Here is a 21204-nt window from a genome sequence, read left to right on the forward strand (position 1 = left end):
ATGATGTATTTGGTTCCTATTTCAGGGCTACCTCAATGTCCTACCTTTTACTAGATTTGTATTTTCCCTGATGTTGCTGGTGTCCCTCATGAATTCCTATGTTCAGTATATATTGACAGTTCATTTATTCCCCCAGAGCCCAAAGGAATACTCTCTCTATCTGAGGAAGCCATAAAACTTTATCATCTCTTGCCCTAATCACCAGCAACAGTGACATTTTCAAACATGTGCTGCAAAGACAGGCAACAAATTCTGCTCAAGCTGGATATTCAACCCAAATGCTCAGAGCAAGGAATGCTGAAAGTGTTTATTTACTACTCTGTGCAAATTTCTCCCGACGTGCAAATTAAACCCGCTATGTAATTTGCATAAAGAGCCTTTGTGAAAGGCCACAGCCAGGTGGGCTCCCCTGTACCAGGATGCTTCAAACATACAATGAATGATACTTTTGGACCAACTCACATTAAATTCTTGCATTGATGTAGGGTTCCAAGAGCTTCCTTAATCACATGGCAAACAATCATAGAATAATAATTTTCGTAACTGATCATTGCAAGGGCAGGACAAAAAAAAAAAAAAAAGAAAACATATGGATTGTACAGAACTAAATACTTTTTTTCCAGGCTCTGTTATTCCCTTTCTCTTTTGTCACCCGAGTTTTAACACATAAAGCATGCTGTTTGGCAAATCTATCAGAGGGTGCTAACAAGGGAAATAACTAACGTGCCTTCTGATGGCAAAGAAAAACAGATGCTGAAGTGAGCTGGAATTATTGTTTCTAGTGCTGTTCCTGGTGAACCTTGATCTTCTTTCTTCAAGACAAAGCAAGTTTGAAAGGGGCAGAAAATAAAAAGAACTGTGGAGATTAAAAAAACTCAGTTCAGTTTCCAAGGCTGTCTCTCACTTGCTATCAAAGAGTGGTAAGTTCCCAGCACTAGGTCTTACCTGCTGTGGGTAGGTCTGACACACCTCCACAAATCAGGATATTTTGCTTGAGAAAAGCAAACCAGTCCTAGCTACCAAAGCTGAACTCTTGAACAAGAGCAAAAGGAGAGGAAGAGAAGGGAAGAAATACACAACACGCTGGGAAACAGGGGGGGGGGGAAAAAAGGGGGCAGGTGGGGACAAAAAAAGTGAGATCAGGACTTCAGGTCTCATAGTCTGGCACTGACTAGAATTTTGTTAAAGACAATGGAGATGGTGGTGACATGGGGGTCCCTTTCAGCTACCCAGTGCAATCAGGACATGGTTCAAGAGAAGGTACAGTTGTGCTGTACTTTTGATATGAGGGCTCAGTGTCCTCTGGTACTCTCCAGCAGCACTGTTGCTCTCTGGACATGAAGACGGAATGACGGATTGAATATCTTAAGCTTTCATTACTCTGGTTACTGTTTAAGTGAATTCTCTGCTCACCAACGTTACTCCATCAACTTTATCCACTACACCAGCTATTTACCCACCTTAATATTACCACGTTTAGTCTGCTTATTTGGACTGGACTAATTCACATTCGCATTTGTCGACTTTGAGCTCTGAAAAAAAAACGAAGCATTTTTTTTGCTTTAGAAGGCTTAAAGAAGCAGTACCCAAGGAAATAGGTTTTGAGGCCTCAGGGTATGACAACTGGAATTGCATATCATTTTAATCCAAACCACGGGACTGCATTTGCTGTAAGGCAAAGTTATTTACTCCTGTGAAATTTGGAACAAAACAGGTGGGAGCTGCAATGTTTCACAGTTTTGTTTATAGTGAGACATATTTCAAATTACCTGGAGACTCCAAGCAAAACAGAGGTTGTACAAACAAGCACAGAAATGGTTTCTCCTCCACAGAGTTATTATGGTACAGAAGTAGACACACAGTCAAGAAGCACAAGGACAAACCATTCCAAATTGTCCCAAGTCAATGAGCCATTCAATAGATTTCTGACTTCCACTTCAACGCTTTATCTGTCCCACACTGATAGGAAATGAGTATCGAGGGCAATCTTACTGCTCTTTGAAATAATGGAGATTTGCTTTTCTGGTAGTTAACTCAATGCAGAATCTATTTTCTGAACAGCAGTAGATGTGTCAGCTGGCTTACCTGGCTGATGTATTTGATCAGATACATACATTGTCCTATGAAAGATGTAGAACACATCTCAGCATGTCAGGGGAAATTACTGCACTTATTAAAAAAGTAAGCATGCAGCAAGGAAAGAGTAAAAATCAATGACTTTACTGTAATCCCTTTGTTGCTACTATGCAGGGTTGGGAAGAACAGTCAATGATGTGAAAGTCAGCATGTAAAAACAGTTATTGAATGGGTCAAAGTCTGAGATGAAAGAAATAACTGAGTGAAAACTCCTCTCAGTGAAGCAGCTGTTAATTGTGTTCATCAGTCCAGTGAATGTAAAGGGAAATTAAACGAGCTCCTGCTCTTTGAAGAATTTTTTTCTTCCATTGTCATTCATGGTGCCAGTTCCAGGTGCCTGCACTGAAAGGTCACACTTGTTGCTGGCTCTGAGCCCTTAGTACTGTCACTAAACATTTTGGACCTGCATAAGCTTTTCAACACCACCTCTGCAGGATTTGTGATAAAAGAAAAAAATCCAGCACCAAGACATAAGCCACCTGTGTCTTGGCAGTAATGTCATACCTTCCCTGAGAAAACAGAGTGCTCCAGGAGCTGAGACCAACACAACTCAGAGAATCTCTGGGCTGGTGCTGAAGGAAGTAACTTAACCTCTTACTCTTGCCTGTCTCTGTTCAAAGTGGAGACAGTACAAAAAAGACACACAGCTGGTTTAAGAAATGTTCAGAGGGAGTGAGTTTTTGTGGTAAACCCATTCCCCAGATGCCATTATCCTTTTCTTCAAAAAAAAAAAACGATTTCCCCTCACCAGTGTTCCTCTATTGCTGTTTCTGGTGTGTTGTTCCTTTGTAAAGGTTTTCTTTCTTTTTTTTTTTCCTATTAGTTTTTATTTCTCTTTAATCTTCCCAGAATAAGGACTTTATAATCTTATAATCAGCACAGATGTGAAAGCACTCAAATCGAGAATAAGAGAAGCTGAAACCAAGTCTTCAGGGATTACTACAAGGCTTCACTCAAGAGAAGACTCAGCTACCATCACCTGGGGACCCTGAAAGAAAAACAGAGACACCTGAATTCAACCAGGATGTTCCCTGCCCAAGCTATGAGACCCATACACCCCCAAATCTCCTGACCAGGTAACACCACCAGGCACACAACACAAGGCAAGCTGTTCACAGGTAGCCTACAAACTGTCCAAGGACACCAAGGGGAGGAGGCACTGCACAAAGTAATTGCAGATGCAGTTTCTCAGGACTCCTTCCTCCCCATCTCCCCCCCCACTTTGGAGCCATGTGGCACAAGAGCACTGTGTGAAGTATTTGACAGTGAAAAGTAACTCAGATCAGAGAGAGACCTTAAACTGGGCTTAGCTTAGGTAGCTATTTCTAATCTTAAAGGCCATATGAGCAAAGTATCAAATTTTCTTTTGTTTTCACTAAAGACAGAGAGAAAAACATAAATCACGAGACTCGAACACGTAACTTTTTAAAAGCTTTAAGAGGAAGGAAGTCAGCCTCTAAATGAACTCTAAACCCTACGATAATTACATGAAAGGGACTGGAGTAGTATGAAAACGTGAACTGCCTTCTTGAGAGCTGCAACATTGATTATACAGGAGATGCTGTCAGAAGGACTAATGTGTTAAAGGTTAGTCTTCCTTTTGAATAGCAGCAGGTTGGTGAGTACAAAGACAAAGGAGCTTTTAAGGGGCACTCTGGAACTCTTACACGGCTGAACTTTGCACAAGAGCAACAGACATTCATGCAATAGGGAGTCCTCCGGGCTAACAAAAGTATTCAAATGACAGTTTTAAAGTTTAGATTTGCAGATGGTTTCATTAGTTGCTCAGGAAGCAAGGTACACAGTAGATACTAAAAGGCTATCTGTAGTAGAACTGCAAAAGAAAATCTCTTAATCCTTCCTTTGGTTAGGCAAATGTGCATCTTTTCCATACTCTGCATCTTTGCAGCAATAAGTGGAAAGGGTAATTAAGTAGTAGTTAGGAATCTGCTGAGTGTTGCATGTCCTTAATGTGCTTTAAGGAAATTCTAGCATTACAGATGCATGGCATTCCTATTACTTGATAATTGCATTTTAAAGTTTGGCATTTTAATTATGCTAATATGCATGGAGTTACATTTCAAATTTAGTACCTTATTTTATGGACCAAGTGCTGTAAGTTCTTGCCCCTAAAGTAGTAAGATGTCATGGAAATCTGCGCTGTAACATCCTATCACTTTATCCTTATAGTCTAATTAAATGCTGACATCGTTTAAATGAGTTAAATTGAGTATGTTGGGTTTGTGTGTGTCTTGCCAATTCAAAGCAAATTTAAATTAAGAGCCTTTATGAGAGTTTCATACTCCTTCTGGCATGTTGCATTATTATATCGTAATAGATGTAATTTGGAAGATTATATCACTCCTTAATTCATTCTCCCAGTTGTTTAAGAGACAAATTTGGGCTCATCAATTTGGGTTGAATGTTTTGTTGCTTGTTTTAGCTGTGTAAGTAACCAAGTAACTCTTAGAGAATCACTTTTAAAATTCAAACACGGACAATGCAGGATGCTGTGTTTTTAAAGTGGACTGGTGATCCAAATACCAATGCAATTCTTGAAACACCCGTCTTAAGTAACATGTAAACAAGCCTCTTTTCAGAACAGAGGTGCTTCACGTTCTCTAGAGAATCACAGCACTCTTAGTTTTCTCAGGTCTGGTAGGTAAAATGACGAGCTGTTTTGAAAACTTAGGCTAAAAAGGAATTATAAGAGAAATTCTTAGAACTGATCATCCTTCTTAAAATGGCTTGAATACACACAGACCCTGGCTCTAGGCTGTACTCTATTATCTATGTGTAAAGTCTGTTCTATGGCTGAAAAATAAATAGGGACAATCAGTTATGTCCTGTCTATTTTAATTCTGCAATTGCATCAAAACAGGTGGGGAAATGAGGATGATTTGGCTACAAGACTGTGGCACCACTCCAGTGAATCAAGAACCTTTAAAGGAGACAGAAAGTGCAAGAAAAGAGGAACTTACCCTTCTGTATCTTTGTAAGAAAAGCAAAATACTATAATTTTTAAGTAGTTTTAATAATACTAAAAAAAAAAAAAAAAGGTGACTAGGCCATCTGGGTAGGAAGTAGTTGAAAGAAGTTAAATGAAAGTGGGAAAAATAGCTAGAAAGTGAGGATAGTGAAAACCAGAAATGATTGTGAATAGAAAAAACACTATTCATCAAACTGATCAAAGAATCAGAATATGAGAAAAAAAATACAGTAAAGCTATCCTGAGTGAAAGTAGATTTTGAAGTTTCAGGTGCATTTTTGCTAACTGATCATCAGCTCTCAAGACCACTTAGCATCTGAAAGGCTGTACTGTGTATGAAATTCTGTTAGGATGATTAAGAGATCCCACTGATGCTTAAAACAGTTTGTATTTATTTACCTGTAACTTTTATTTCTCAATATGTTTACTCTTGCCCCTTTTTCATGGGTAAGGTTACCTAGCATTAGTGAAAAGAGATAAAGCTAAGAGAGTGCACCACGGTAGAGATGGATAAAAGGTAAATATGCAGTCCAGCACAGCCAGGGCTTCCAATCCAACACGTATCTTGGAAGGTGTGAAACATAACCAGCAGTCTAAAAAGTGTGGCTGTGGGGACTGATGTCCTTGGTTTTGGGGGCAGAGGGAGACAGCAAAGGGTAGAAATGCAGAAGACTGCAGAGAGACACCTGACAGCTCTGAGTAAATCAAAGTCCCTGAGGGGAGATGCTGGTGTGCGCACAAATAGGCTGCAAACACCTGCTCCATGAATAAGCTTGAAAGGTTTCACACCTGGTAACCCACTGTGCTTCCTCTCCAGCGATCAAAGAGGCATCACTACGCTCCTGGTGTGATTATTTTTAAATTCTATTTGCAATTGCTTGTCTACAAGAGGAATGTTCAAGCAAATGAAGGCAAATAACTGCTGGCATCAAGCCAATGTCTGCCATTCAACCATCATCTCTTCATTTCTTATCCTTTTTACTGATCTGACTCATGTCACTGGAATTAGAGGAACTAAGGGGAAAAAATGAAATTTACCTCAAAGTATTCACATTTTTACAAATTTACCTTTGTATTTATAGCATATTTCCTGTTCTTCACACTAACAAAAATCCCCAGTGCCTCCATCATCACTCTCTAAGTAATGTCCTCCTACCATCTTAGCATTTAATAGTGGAGGGGGAGAATGCAGAACCAGGAGTGACTGTGCCTCTTCATCACAGGATTTCTCACCAAAAACCTTTAAAGAGGAGACTGAGAACAAGAACGTTTAGGACCATAAATTTATATTACTTTTCCTCACCCCAGTGAAGAGACTGAGAATAAAAACTGAGACACTTTTACAGAGACAGTTCTGACTTTTGCCTTCCACTTGCCATCCCCGTAAGACAGACAATGGTCTGCCTAGCACAGAACAGAGCCACTCACCTCCTGCCTGCTCTCAATAAGGAGACACCAGCATCTGATTCCCTGAAAGAGCTCCCAGTACAACAAATCAGTCTGGACAGTCAAGAGAGACTTTCACTATGTGGATTTGAAACTAATTATTCCTAGTGACTAGGTTTTACCTATTAGCCTTTTCCCACTAGGCAGGAACCGGTTCAAACACAGACCAACCTATGTGCTTGTGAAAAAATATTGCATATACTCTTGCCACTCATACATATTAGGCAGGGACAAAGTGCTACAAATTAAAACACCCAAATCACACTTAATTGTAACATTTCCTGAGTTTTGAGTACTCAGCAAACATCTTTAACCAATATGTAATGTTAAACATTTCAAATGGTATGCTAAAAACACCTGCATCCTAAATTCCTGGGAGAATGCAGTCTGGATCCCACTGGTGATTGCCATTTGTGCAGGGGGTCTAAGCTCCCATCCACTTTTTGGGTCACTTTATCCCTGTGGATACAAAGAACATGCCTCTACACATTAATGATGGCAAGAGACGCACTACTTGTCACATGGGGCTAGAAAAAAAACTTTCTCTGTTTTCCTTCTCTTCCACAGCCACGCAGGACCAGCTGTACTGTGGCTTTCTGGGGGTCAAGTTGAAATTGCATTCTATTTTGGACTCCATAAGCAGTGAAAATATTCCCTGTCTGTGTGTACCAACATTCATGCATCTTGCTTAATGCAGCTATTAAATTAAAAGATCCCACTGGTTCTAATTGGTCTTCCTGAGTCAAAGTGTTTATCCATTCCACTTAAGGTAAAGCTCCATAGAGAGTCTATTTATAAATGTTACCAACATGGTTAATGCTTTTGACCTTTGATGGTGAGCGATTCTAATGGTTGTGCAACACAGGAGCAACATTTTTTTGTTACTATTCTGGATGTTCTTGTTCGGAACAGTCTGATGGCCTCTATTTCCCTCTTTCTCTATTTTTTAAAGTCTGCCAAATAAAAGGAATTATTTGCTCTGGGTGCAGACGGCCTGAGTTTTGCAGCAGCTCATGAGCAATAATCCATAGAACAGTGCACACATCAGCTTCTCAGAATCCACCCCACCAAAATGCACCAACCTTGTGCCAAGGTTTTTTCCTGTGTTAGAGCCAAAATGAACATGAGGGGAGGACGAGGTACCTGCATGTGTGTTCATGGGGTAAAGTATCTGCAGTTACATCTTTCTCATCTGAGTGATGCAACGACCTCCTGGGCTCTGACTTAGGGCAGCTGAGGGGAAATTAAGGAGGGCTGACTAAAAATACTCAAATAAGGCAATTGCTTAAATTATAAAAGAAGACTGGGTCTACTTTAAAGAAATTTGAAAAATCTGTTAAATGATTTCGTTATGTTTTCATTAACCCTTGTATTTATTTTAATTCACTGCTTTAGCAGTCACATGCTCCCACCCAGACAGTTCCTGTGGGGAGGCTGCCTGAGCCATAGGGGCAGCACCTCAAGACAAATGGAGATACTGTACCAGGTACATTCCTGTGTAGCTGAGTTCTTTGTTCCCCAGATTTTTTCAGTAAACAGCAGGCTAGAAGAAGCTAATCAATGTTAAACCCCAATTCTTAATCCAGGCATGGGACCAGGAGCAAGGGAGCACAGGGCTGGTGAAGAGCAGGTAATGCAGGTGAGGGAAGCAGATGGGGCAGGATGCCAGAAAACTGAGTTCCTGGTTTCCTACTTTCTTGAATTGCTGGTTTCAGATTTCTTTTTTTTTCTGTTTTAGCTGTGTAGGAATTAGATTTAAACCTTTGGTTTGCATTGCAGAAGAGGGAATCTGTGATGAAAGAAATATTGGCAGTGTTCCTTCATCCTTTTTTGAGCTGTTGGAATGAAGCAGGCTATGCCTTCCTAATTGTTAAGTTCTCAGCAAAAAAAGAAATAAAAAAAAAAGCAGGATTCCCAGCATGCATTCTGGTCTGGGAAAAGGCCAGAGACAGGAGTACCATGCCAACCCAATGTCATCACTTACTGGCAATCTGCCACAGCAGAAACTGCATGGTTGAAAACTGTTTGGTGACACCAGCAGTTCATGTTTTCTTGCTGAAATGATGCTCATCTCCTGTATTGAACCTTCAGAAAAACATAACAAATCCAACCATAGTATTTTTCCATGTGAGGGGATGGGGAAAAAAATAAAAATTGTTTGTCTATATAGTCTTGAAATCCCTCTCAGACTGCTCCTGGGATCCTGAGGAGAAGGATAAGAGAACGCCACTGTATGTATCCTTTATAGACAAGCAAACCAATGTGTGAATAAGGTAAGGATTACACCCCAGAGAAGCATTGAAGATGCCACTTGTGCCGACCAATTTCTGTGTGAAATCCAGATGTGTAGTTTAAATTTTCAAGGACCTAGGACACCATAAGCACCTTTATGCACTACTGGAGTCGTGCAGCTGTCTTATATCCCAGCTAGGGAATTCTGCCTGACGGGAATGCTCTGCTGCTCGCTGTCTCAGCGTTGGTGTTTCAATCCAGACTGGGAACGACTTTTGAACTGATGCCTTAAGCCCCTAATGGTTTTTATTTTTCTAATATTTGTAAGACTTATGAGTTTTATAAGTAGGTTTAAAAGCAGAAACCCCTTCCTTCTTTGTCCCTTGTCCCTTTCTCCAGTACCCTTGTTTATGCATTCCCTAACCCTCTTACCCCATTCTGTGCTCCCCATATCAATCCTGCTTCTGAATACAGCAGAAGTGTTTAGTCTTTTGTCAAGGCAAGGCCTAGACAGTTGACAGAACAGCATATCTGGGCCTAAACCACAGAATAGGTCAGGAATTAGGTAACTATGTACCCTTTGTGCTCTGATGAAGTTGAAGATGATGAAGTAAGTGGTCCCAAAAGGACCCCAGACCCAATTCTCAGGGGGTGGACCCGGGGCGGACCAGAGTAAAGGCCGCGGGGTGGACACATCTGGGATTGGATGGATGGTGTTATAAAATGTAACCTCTCGGGCACGGCCGGCGCGCGCGTCGTATACCATCTACTGCCTTGGCAAATAAACCCTTTCTTATCTCACCCCTAATTAACTGCTCCAGAGATTTTTTTCCAGCACCAAAATACACCGGCAACAGAACCGATCCCTGCTTCTGGTACTTTGGTTCACATTAGGGACTGATCACAGCACACACACACATGCACACACACGCAGTGGCCTTGAAGTGAATCTCTCCCAAAAGGTGAGGGCTGGGTGTGCATCCAGCTACTCACGGGCTCTCTGCACACAGGCCAAGGCTAGAGCCAGTCCAGAGGAAAACCTCTCAAGCTGCGTGACTGCTGTCTCTTCTGCACCAACAGTTTTGCTCTGCAAACCTACTCCTCTAGGGCTGCAATTTGCTGAGAGACCCTAAAATAGAACTGCATGGCAGCTCCAGGGATCTCCAAGCTAAAAACAAATGTTTAGAAGTGGTGGGGGACTCTTGCTGTCCTGAACACCTGTGATCCTCAGCCCCAGGTGTGTTCACAGCTCCCTCCCTAGAGCCACAAGGACTCCTCCCCTTGAAGAACTGGGGGTTTGAGGAGCTGAAATATTTCCTGATTGCATAGCCAAGAGAATTATGTAGTAGACAAGTGGTAAAGACACCTCCCTGAGGAGAGGCTCTGCTCTCTGCCCAGAGGCAACTTGCAATGCTTCACGCAGCGGGAGATACCAACCTCCTTGGCACTGGGAACCAAACCCAGGATTCCCCAGTACTGGCACACACAGACCACTTCCTGAGATGCTGCTCAGGTAAAACAACTCCAATTAAAATAAATCCATAAGCAGCTACCACACCAGGGCCTTGTTTCCTGCGGTCACAAACTGCACGGTTGGACTCTCCTGCGTCACCTGCGGGCCGTCTGAAACGTGTCCCCAGGTTGTTTTTGGGGCATGTACCCCCCCCTTATGCACTGTGCAGGCAGTTTCAGCACCCTCTTGAGGTTTCTGAAAGAATTTGAGGAATTTGGAAGCAGCTGCCCGAAATTTAAGTGTAGTAATGCTCAGCATAACTACTCGCAGACTCACTGGTGGATCTGGGCCAATGTGATGGGTCCAGTGCCAGAGCCAAGAAAATAGGAGTGGGACTCAGTCAAAATGTGCAAAACAAATGCCTAAATTACATTCTTAGATACATAAGTCACAGACCAAGGTGGGTGCAAAGGAAACACCCTGCCTACCTTTCATTTGCATGGAACAATCCAAAAGGAGAGGTATTTTTAAGAAGCCAGACTATAATTTCATTGTTCCTGTTGTTTATTGCCACTGCACTGACAGCCTTTAGTCCAGTGTTAATCTGAGTCAATAAGAGATTGTGTATGTCAGAGTGCAGATTGTGATCATTATTCTTGACACCCTGCTTGCAATGTGGAGCCTCCAAGGACGCTTCTGTCCAATGTCTTAACCTTCTTCAGTTGTGAATTACAGCCTAGGAATTTTATTACATGTTCATCTGCAAGGCTGCATACAACAGGGTGACAAACTCCACCTCCCCCAGTAATGGGACTGAGAGAGCAATGAGGGTAATGTGTTAATATATGTCCCTTGGAGGACTTCCTGAACAAAGAAAAAGAAAAAAAAAGAAAATAATAGAATCACAGAAAAAGGAGTAATTGACAATATTCCTTCACACTCCTAGCCAGACAACATCTGTTCAAATTAGATTTTGTGAATTTGATACTATCTGAACAGCAGGCCTGGTCCATAAGCCACCAATAATTCTTTTCCCTTCCTTCTCCCTTTTCTAATGAAATAATCATCTCTAAAACAGATTCCTTGGAAAGAAACATGTGCAAATGGTTGTTTTTATGCCAAATAGAGCTTTATTAACATCAGTAAAATCAACAGGGGTATAAGGGATTGCTCATTAAAAGGTGGAATCTCTACATTCTGCCCTTCCAAGAACTGAAATATTTTAAAGACAAACATATTTCTGCTTTATCTTTTCTCCCTGGTGACAAGCTGCTATTGGACATCTTATTTAATAGCTTCACAGGAACTCCATACAAAGAAGAGTGAGAAAATTTATCTCATCTGAAAATGGATTTTCTTTGAGTGGGAAAATCCATGGATCCAGCTCACTTGGCATAAGGATTATCATTCTGAAACAAGCTTAAACTGTCATATCCATCCAAACAGGTTTGGTTTGGGGTTTTTTGGCCAGAATGCTTAGGAATAGAATGGGAAGGGATACCCTACAATTTAAGCCTCCCTGAGAACTGTAGTTTTTCTTCTTCTTTTCTTAATAAAGAATGGAAATTTAAATCAAGAAGAGAACCTGTATATTTAATTTGACTACTAAAATTCACAATATGCAACTTTCAGTGTCCTATGCAGAAGACTTCCTGCAGAAAAAAACCCCTGTAAAATCTTATGCATGAGTATTTGAATCAGAAATGCTGGCACATTTATCTAACCACTGCATAATGCACTGTGTTTACAGTCATACAAGAATAAAAGAACAGTTATACCAGGCCAGATCAAAGATCCACCCCCTCAGCATGCAGTTTCTGAGAGCATCAAGTAGAGGGTATCTGCAGATAACACACAGAGTAACACTTCTCCTGTATTGTCTTTGGAAAATCAGCAAATCAGGGGCGATTAAAATCATTCATTAACTTCATCAGATGCTGCTAATGAAATTAAATTAAGCCATGACCTGGCTGTTTGCATACCATAAGCAGAAAAATAAGGGTCAAAATTAGTCATTACTCATCCTGAATTCTTTGGTCACATCTAAAACTATTTCAATGGGCGAAATTATTTACAGATTTTTTTTCTTTAGCTAATAATTACACTTCACATGAAGTAAATTATTTGCTTAATGTTCAGCTACAAGTTAGAAAACTTCTGGGACATCTGTAATCTTAGATCAGCTTCTAAAGGCAAGGATAGTTTCTTTTAACAGCTTTAAGAGGAATTATTTTCCCTTCTAGGCTAATCCAAACAGCAAATCAATACCACAGAGGTTATGTTATGCCTCCTTTTGTTGCAGAACAGCAAGCTGTTGATGATTTGTTTTTAGTAAATGACTTATTATGTTACTAGAGAATTCATGTATTGTCCGTCTCTGGCATCACTTATGCCTTTAGGATTTTTCTCCCTTATTGGATTATAGTGGCTGTTGAAACTAGTGATTAGAAGAAAGTTTGTTTTGTGGAAAAAATTCTGAAAATTTACACATGATTTCATATATATGGCATCTTGGTCATGTTAGGATCAAAAATACTCCCCCACAGCTACTGCTGAGAGTTCTTAGCCTTTTTAATGCTATTCAGTTATTCATTTTTTATGCTAAGCAAGGAATGTCATATAACAATAAAAATTAAGCAGCTTACAGGAAATGTGCAATAATCCATCCTCAGTCAAGAGAGCTCATGAAATTGGGATTCATCAAATTCTGCTGATATAAGAGGCTAACTGCATGCAGAACACGTTTATGTAACGTTCTGGCAACAGACAAATATACAGCCTTTCTTTTAATTAGAAAATCTGTCTCTCCCTGTTTCATTCTGTGAAGCATAAACCTGAATAAAATGTAGCTGCATGCTGCATGTACTGACTTATAAGTTCATTAAACAGATGTACGTAGAAAGACCATTTCGGTTGGCAACGAAGACACCTGTGCTAAAACCCACTCAAACTGGGGATCCCCAACCAGGCACATGCTGAGGAGGACAAAGCAATCTGACCTCTTGTTGTGCTGGTCACTGTACAAGCAGTGCCCCAGAAAGAGAGGTGTGTTCTTCAAGGGGATTTCAGAAGCGCGGGCATAAAGTCAAGGATGTGGCAACAGCAAGCACAACGACTGCACCGCAGGTGAAAAGCTGGAAAGGGAGTGGCAGAGCCATCGTTTGGAAACACAGAGGGTAGGGGAAGGTTTCCCTGCGACCACAGCCCACGCTGGGAGTCGGTGATGAAAGAGGAAGTAGCAGCTGGATCGCCCCAGAGCCAAAAAATGAAGCACAGGGGCTGTGCAAAAACATTTGGCTGTTTAAGCTGCGACTGCTGAGGGGGCACAACGTGGCTGCCCCTCCACTTGTGCCCACTGCACTGCTGCAGCTGGCTGGCAGGAAGAGACAGGGGAGCTGGACTGAGGTGGCTCTTAAGATCTGGCTGTTCTCTCCCTTTTCCTGCTTGTCTGCATTTAACTATCCTCCCCTCTCTTCCCTGCAAGTTTTATTTCTTGGCTCTCTCCTTAATACACCAAGATTATTTTCCATTCAGCTGCACTGAAAAGGTAGGATATTTATAATGCTCAGGCTCAGGTGGGGATGAAAGAGTAAATGAAGCTGGAGGCCGTCTGCACAACAACCTGAGGGTTTCTATTATAGATCTTATTGTTAGGAACAATGTGGAGAAACTCTTTTTGCCCTTAATGAAAAGGAAAAAAAGAAGAAAAAAAAATAAAATAAGTTGGAGGTATATTACACTTTAAATTTGAAGCAAGTAGACTGGGAAAAAAAGGACCATTTGAGCAAATGATAAAGAACAAACAAAAATGGGGTTTGTTGTTCCATCATCCATGGCAAATCAAGCCCCACTCTTTCTTATGCATAAAGAGTCCAGGAAAAAAGACACTTATTAAAAGATAAGTTATTGTACAAAAAGAATTGACCAAATGACCATCAGAGCACAAGCAGAGACTACAGTGGCAAGTTGGGCTGGGCCAGAGCTGGTCACCAGGGTTGGTCATGGCCATCCCTGGCCCAGAAGTCAGCCCTTGGGTCAGGGCTGGGCCCAAGGGTCCATCTTAAAAAGCAATTTACCTCTTCTTGCAACCTCCTCCCACCCCTGTGAACGTGCTCTGGTTTTCACAGTGCCTGTCTGGAACAACCATGGACCAGAAGGTCTTTCCTTTCCATCCCTGGGCCAGCATGACCTCAGGGAGAGCAGCCAAGGGACCGATGGCTGAAGAGCAGCACACACCATGCCAGACCAGTAATTCAAAGTCAAATCTAACTCTTTTTACTGCTCCTCACTCAACTCTTTTTATTTCCGTCAAGAACATCCACTGGAGGATGTTCAAGCTTGGGCTTGAAGCCGCCTTTGCCAATCTTCTGCCAGGATGAGAGCTGTTGCTTTGGCATGACTGGTGAGGGCAGGGACACGGAATTGGTGACAGGGGAGGTAAAAGTGGAAGATGCAGGCTGCAACAAAGCCATTCTTGAAGCTGCAGCAGGGACCTGACTGCTTGGTGGTGCCCAGATAAATTAGGTTTGGCAACACCTGGTCCAACTGACTTGCAGTAAAGAAGCAGTAAAACATAGCCAGTGTATTAACAACAATGATATAAGGCATTTTTAGACTGGCATAATTAAATATTCCTTAGACATAGCACTGGTTTAGCTGTATAAGCAAAAAAACTAAAAGCCAACACCTTTAACTGACTGACAGAACTAATCCATACACAAACTCCTTTGAAATTCTTCTAAACTGTGGTTAGCAATACACCTTATGGTATTGGCACAGGAAATGTTGCTGAACTATGGAAAGATTTCCACATATTTTCTTCCCAGTGACACACACAGTAAGTTACAAATACATTTGCAAAACAGAAGAAGGAAGCAGATGTAGACAATAGTAGCCATATATTCAAATGAAAAGTTGCAGTGATTTTTTTTTTTAATTGCTTTAAGGAACCTTAGATAGCAACCTAGTATTCACCAGGTAAGCCCTGACCTGCAGTATTGTCTTGTTTGAACATTAGATGCTTTTATAAATTCATATATCAGAGTGCTTTTAAGAAATACGTCTTGGTTTCTATGCTTTCAATATCAAGGAAGAGCTGAAAATCTCATTTCTCATAACATTAATTTCAAGTGGCTCTTGCTAGGAGACAAGTCTCCTAAACCTGCCAAACAAAATATTTGAAATTCTCGACTACACAAAACATTTTCCCAATTTCCTTCTTTACTGACTGAGACAATTTTTATGTAGCAACAGAATAGTGCCACAGACACTATGGCATTATACCACATGCTAAAAGAGTGCCCATGGTCTCTCACAACACTTGAGCACAACACCTGTAGACTTTGGGGATGTAAAACCTCCAAAAGCAACACATTTCATCTGAGGTGAAAAAACCCTTAAATTCTGGAAGGTGCAAGCTGAGCAATGCCCACCTCAGATGAAACTGGAATCAGTTTTTGAATCCAGATTCCTTAAATGTAGCTCAGTTAAGCACGAGTTGTGAAGATACTCAGACTGCAGACTCAGAGGAAGAGCCGAGCACGGTGGTGATTTGTGCCATTTTCACATCACGTCTCCATAGATTAGCAGGGAGCCAGCAAAAAATGATCTTTATGAAGAGAAAAGCAACTTTCACTTGATTAAAATGTTAATGACCTCCTGAGAGTTCTTCGGTTTATTTTCTTCTTGCCCCGAGTTTTTATCACGCAAAAATGTTCAGTAATCTAGCATATTTCAAATATTTGGCCTATATATTTCCGTATTTCTGCTGAAAAGACGCAACATAAACAGAACATAAATCAAAAAGAGCCCTTCTACACAATTTAATACCATTTTCTTACAGAAATACAATTATTATATCTCACAAAGGGGAAAAAATATTTTAAACGGACTGTAAAGAATTCAAGGCATCTCTCAGTGCCTCAGACTCTCTTCTGGCTCTGTAACTCCCTAGTCTGACTCCTAAGAACCTGCTGGATTCCAACATCCTGTTGAGTCCTCAGGTTCATTTGATATTAATCCCTTACAATGGTATTACAACTCTTAACCTCAGTGTATTCACTTAGAGAGGTTTTGCACCTACAATTCAAATTTTGCATTACAGAATTTTAAGCTCAGCCAGTCTCATTTATGATTTTGTGACAGATAGTATTTTTTCCTATGTCTTTTTTTTTTTGTGCCACACTGTCCCTCTCTGTCTCCTGGTGAGAAAAACAGACTCGATACTTCCTTTTTGTGTTCCCAAATTGTTTTTCTTTTAGAAATGCTTTATAAAGAGGGTAGTTTCTGGTTAGCACATCTCCTCATATGTTTCACCAAGTGTATTTTCGTTACATGAGCTGTAAAACTGTGGGCCAAACTCTGTCTTTTAAGAGAGTCCTTGACACCAAAGCTTTTTAACTGATCCACTGAGGAATAAGAAGTGGAATGTTACCTAAAGTAGCCTTGCTGAAACTACAAAACACCTCCCAGTTGGATGATTATACAGGTGGCTGTTGTTCCACATGTAAAACTGTTACATGCTACAGAAACAGGAAAAAATGTGAAGTCACATCCCTAAAGAGGAATGTATGGAAAACAGGGTACTTCCCTCCTCTGCTTACTGAAAGAGAAACTAAGATTTTAAGTTACTTCAAAATGAGATGCAGTTTTGTTCCAGTTCTTTTGAAAACTTTGAGAGGAAGAGTTGTAACTTTTCACTTTAGCAATATTATATAAAGATAACTTCTGGCTTTTCTTTAGCATCAAACTGTTTACCGAGTTTAATCTGAGTTGATGTAGCACTTAATTGCTCCAAGAGCTCCAATTTTAGGAGGCAAATCTACCATTTCTAGGGTAGATTTCCATAATGGATTTCTACCACTCCATTTGCACACCAGCAGTAGATGCATTTGGCCTAAAACTGAGTTAGCTGCTCTATTAGTAATTCTGAGGCAAAACTAATCAAACATTGGGACACAGGACCAAGAAGAGCTACACATTAATGTCTCACTATTTTTCTTCAAGATAGAGTATTTATATTCAAATATAAATTACAAGTTTGATGAAGGAATTGCAACATAAGTTGTTATGGCCTGAGTTACACTGGAGATAAAATACAATTATACTGCTCCATTTGATCTTTCCCTCTCAAAGCTTCTGTTAACTCAGTCTTTCACAAAAGACAATGCCATGCCAACACAAATTAAGAATATCCAAGTCAGGGAAATACTGTAGAAGACAAGAAAGCCACTGTTTTCATTTCACTAGCTAGTGGGAGGCAAGCACTAGAAAGTATGATTTTTAAACTACATGGCAACCTGTTGAAAAACGTGAAAACCCTTTGGCAGGTGTGGACGAATGCATTGCCTTTCTGCAGCATAATAGCACTGGAGACACACACCAAGGATTTCAAAGTAAATGTCATGCCAAGGGATTTTAAATTTCAAAATAAAAAAAAAATGCAGTAATTCAGGGAGATAAATTCATTATGGTAGCTTCAGAACAACAAGATCAATGCATTCAGAAGGCACATGGTACAGTGCTTATTTATTTACTGCTGTGACTTCAGAATACAGAGCATCTCTGATGATGGCAGCTGCCAACAGCATCAGCAGAAGTGTTTACAGCCACTCAGGATGCTTAGGAGGGAGATTAAGTTGCACTTTACCTCTGGCACAGTACTACAAACGTTATTCTTGAATACCTCTTCAGGAAGCAACATTCAAACTTGGTGGTCGGATTCAGAACAGGAAACGTCTCTGCATCTCAGTGCGAGTGAGCGCCACGAACTGCAAGGCCAGATCTGTAATGACTGCCATTAAATCCACCCTGCCATTTACCCCTGCACAGCATTTTCTCTGTTATTTAGGGCAATCTACCATAAAACCTAGTCATTAAAAAAGCCGTGTTTAGTGTTAGGACAAGGATGTCCCACGATGTGTTTCAAAGTCTAAGCATCCGCACATTTAAGATATTTATTAAAAAGTTTATTCAAGATCTGTGGGACTGTTCCCTTACACCCTGGTGTCAGTGAAAGGCAGCACTATCTCAGCTAGTTAATTTGCTGGTTAGGACTTTGTGCTGAAGGATTTTGTTTTTACAGGAGCTAAAACATTTCATCTAACATTTTGGTGTTTAACTCTGGGGTTCGAGTTCTTCTCCTGGGGAAGAAATTTAATTGATGGCATTATTAGTATGTGTTGAAAAGTTGCTAGCGGGGAGGCCAAGATAATTTCACAAGTCAATGCCTGATACGTGTGAGCACTGTGTTTCCTGAGGTTTTATGGTTGTAGAGCGGGAAAAGCTATTTATAACGCTGTCCAGGAGGTGGCAGGAGAAGTTAACCAAAGCTTCAGTGGTCCCTTCGTGTCAAGCTGCAAGGCAGGAACAGGAACTGCCCCCCCACTAATTCACAGGTCCATTAAGAGTCGGGGAGCACAAGAGTCACCACAAGGAAAGGCGATGAAACCTAGATCACTCATGAGTCACTGAAAAATCAAAAAGTCTCTCGCTGAATTTCTTGACTGTAATGTCTATGCCTGTGTATTTCATGCATTTACAGACACAATCCATTTTTTTAAGGAAATCAGATTTGCAACAGCATTCCAGCACCGTAATTAATACCTGGAGCACAATTCCATTTTTATTCCGGTTTCGTTTCAGCTTCGTTTTACAGAAAGTAATTTTGCAACATTCAGTTTACCAGAAAGCCAACAATTCGAAGAAATACAGTGGCAAAAAAAAGAGAGAATGAGAAGGAAAAAAAAAGAAACCCAAAACAGTGACCCAACTGAAAACCATCCGTCACTGATGTTCACACTTTGTAGCTGGAACATTGGAATACCAACTATTTTTATTGAGAAACCTCATTAGTACTTTCATATTTAGCCATATTGCAACAACAGCAGGAAAGCCCAGGCCACAACACTAGACTTTGTACAGAAAAAGTCAGTCCCTAATTTGAGTTAAAAATAAAAAGAATGAGTAATGCAAAAATCAGCCTCTGCCCATATTTCCTAGAATTTGTGCTTTGTTCATCCTCTTTTAATTATTTCAAACTCTATTTATCACTCAGTACATTTTCCTATTCTTTCACAACCACTGTGCACAGGAAAAAGGATCAGTCTCTCAGGAATTATAGATTGGTTAGGCAGCAGCCATTAATTAAAATCAAAGTTTTCTGGCTTTGTAGCAATTATTAAATGGTATTCACTTCATTTTTCCCCAGTAGAACAAACAAAAAATTTAGAGAAATTATTCAGATTTAGCCAAAATACCAGCCTCAAGAAAAAAAATATGCAGAATAATGTCTTTCATAAATTAGTAATTCATGCAGATGGGCAGCCTGGGATGAGAATGCCTGGTACTGTTACTTACTCAGATGTTTAAGTGATAATTTTTTGTTTCTAGGAGCACAACTACTACAGTATGAAAGTTACAGCTGAAGAGGCATGAAGCAAACAAGTTCTCTTTTGTTGTATGCAGCACAGAAAATGCAGTGAGTAGTTTAGGAACATAAAAACATTAGCAAGTATCAATCTTCTACCAGAGCAGATCAAACCATGCCACAGGCAGCCTGTGACAGAGCTTCACTGCTGATTCATGTGTGCTCTGGTAGCAGAAAACTTCTTAGATGATGATGACTTAGTAATTAGGGACTTCCACCCAAGGTAACCAGTGGAGAATTAGTCTGCAGCACGTTTTCTCGAACTTTCCCCTCAGATTTTCAGCTTGGGGAGGTGAAAAATTAAAATAAAATAAAGGCATTTTCTGCAGAAACATGAAGTTTTGTGGGGAAGATATCAGGACTTTTCTGGATTATCTGAGTTGTCTCTGGAGTAGTTCACGGAACTTGCCAAATCATCCACTCACCTGTTAAATGAACAGTCACATGTGTCATTGCAGAATGGCTCAAAGATGGAATGCAGTGTTAGAGACCACACCCATATACGTGTCTGCAGGGTCAGTTTTCTCCATAAAGCAACAGAAAGCTGGTAGGCAAAATGCATCTTGAAAACAGCAAGGCAGCAGTGGGCACAACAGCCCTGAAATCAGACTTTATGTCATTCAATATTGACAATTCGTACTGGGACGCAGGAGAAAAGACCTGCAGGGTCAAGGTCATCATCTGTGCACACAAGGGCGGGGGCACTGGGTGTGACAAGGTCATGAAGGCAGGAGACACAACTCTAACCAAAGTAGAGCACCCAGACATCTTCCCCATCCCTCAGCTCTGCCTCACAGCCAGAGAGGAAACTCAGGGCTGAGCACATGAGAGAAAAAAAAAAAAAAAAAAAGAAAACAGAGATAGGGAAGCCAGAGATGGTGGCAAGTCTGACATCCAGAGCATAAAGTGTAACTTTCCTAGCTTACCCCCACCCTCGGATCATGGGATACTCCCCAGCATTTTATTGCATCATTTGTACTTTGCTTCTAATCACACGGATTTACTGAGGATCCTTAGGAAGGTGAGAGCTCAGCCTCATGCTTTGGTCTCCTAAGGACACTGGTAGGCTAAATTCAGTTCCAAAGGGAAGGGAGGTCATGAAGTATTATTTTTTCTTTTTTTCAAAAACAGAATGAAAGTGGCCTTTGCAAGATTTTCTTCGCTTGTATCATGATTGAGTACAAAAGGGTAAACTGCTTTGATTTGCCATTAACTTTAAAAGCATCCAATTTTAGTACTCCACCACAGCAGAGGGGCTATAAATTAGTCTGTGTTCAGCAGAGGAGTGATGGCCTCATCTGAAGTTCTCCCAGCTCCTGCGTTCATTAGAGACCTCTCCTTGGATGGGAACAGAACAAACTCTTATCAACCTCAGCTAATTTCCCTCTTAGACAGGGTAACAAGCTGTGCAACTACAAGAGAAGATAACTTTGTATCTGGATGTTAGAAAGAAGTGGTGGCGTCCTGAGTCACATTCCTATTAGGAATGGGAACTGAGTGGCAGGTCTGAAATAGTATATT

The 21204-nt window shown here is 40.7% G+C and overlaps 1 long non-coding RNA gene across 2 annotated transcripts; it reads right to left on the reverse strand.

Annotated features, from left to right (window-relative positions):
• Positions 1-1367: 1367 nt before the first annotated feature.
• On the reverse strand, positions 1368-20364 carry LOC108505114. 2 transcript variants are annotated; one of them, XR_001877390.1, is made up of 4 exons: positions 20109-20364; positions 8556-8656; positions 6929-7030; positions 1368-3124 (listed from the first exon to the last, which is right to left on the reverse strand). It is a non-coding gene; the product is annotated as an uncharacterized LOC108505114 (long non-coding RNA). The 2 variants fall into 2 exon arrangements; XR_001877391.1 differs by lacking the exon at positions 6929-7030 and having other exon boundaries at positions 20109-20358.
• Positions 20365-21204: the final 840 nt, after the last annotated feature.

Source organism: Lepidothrix coronata, unplaced genomic scaffold (assembly GCF_001604755.1).
Source record: "Lepidothrix coronata isolate B3197 unplaced genomic scaffold, Lepidothrix_coronata-1.0 Scaffold183, whole genome shotgun sequence".
Lineage (NCBI taxonomy): Eukaryota > Metazoa > Chordata > Aves > Passeriformes > Pipridae > Lepidothrix > Lepidothrix coronata.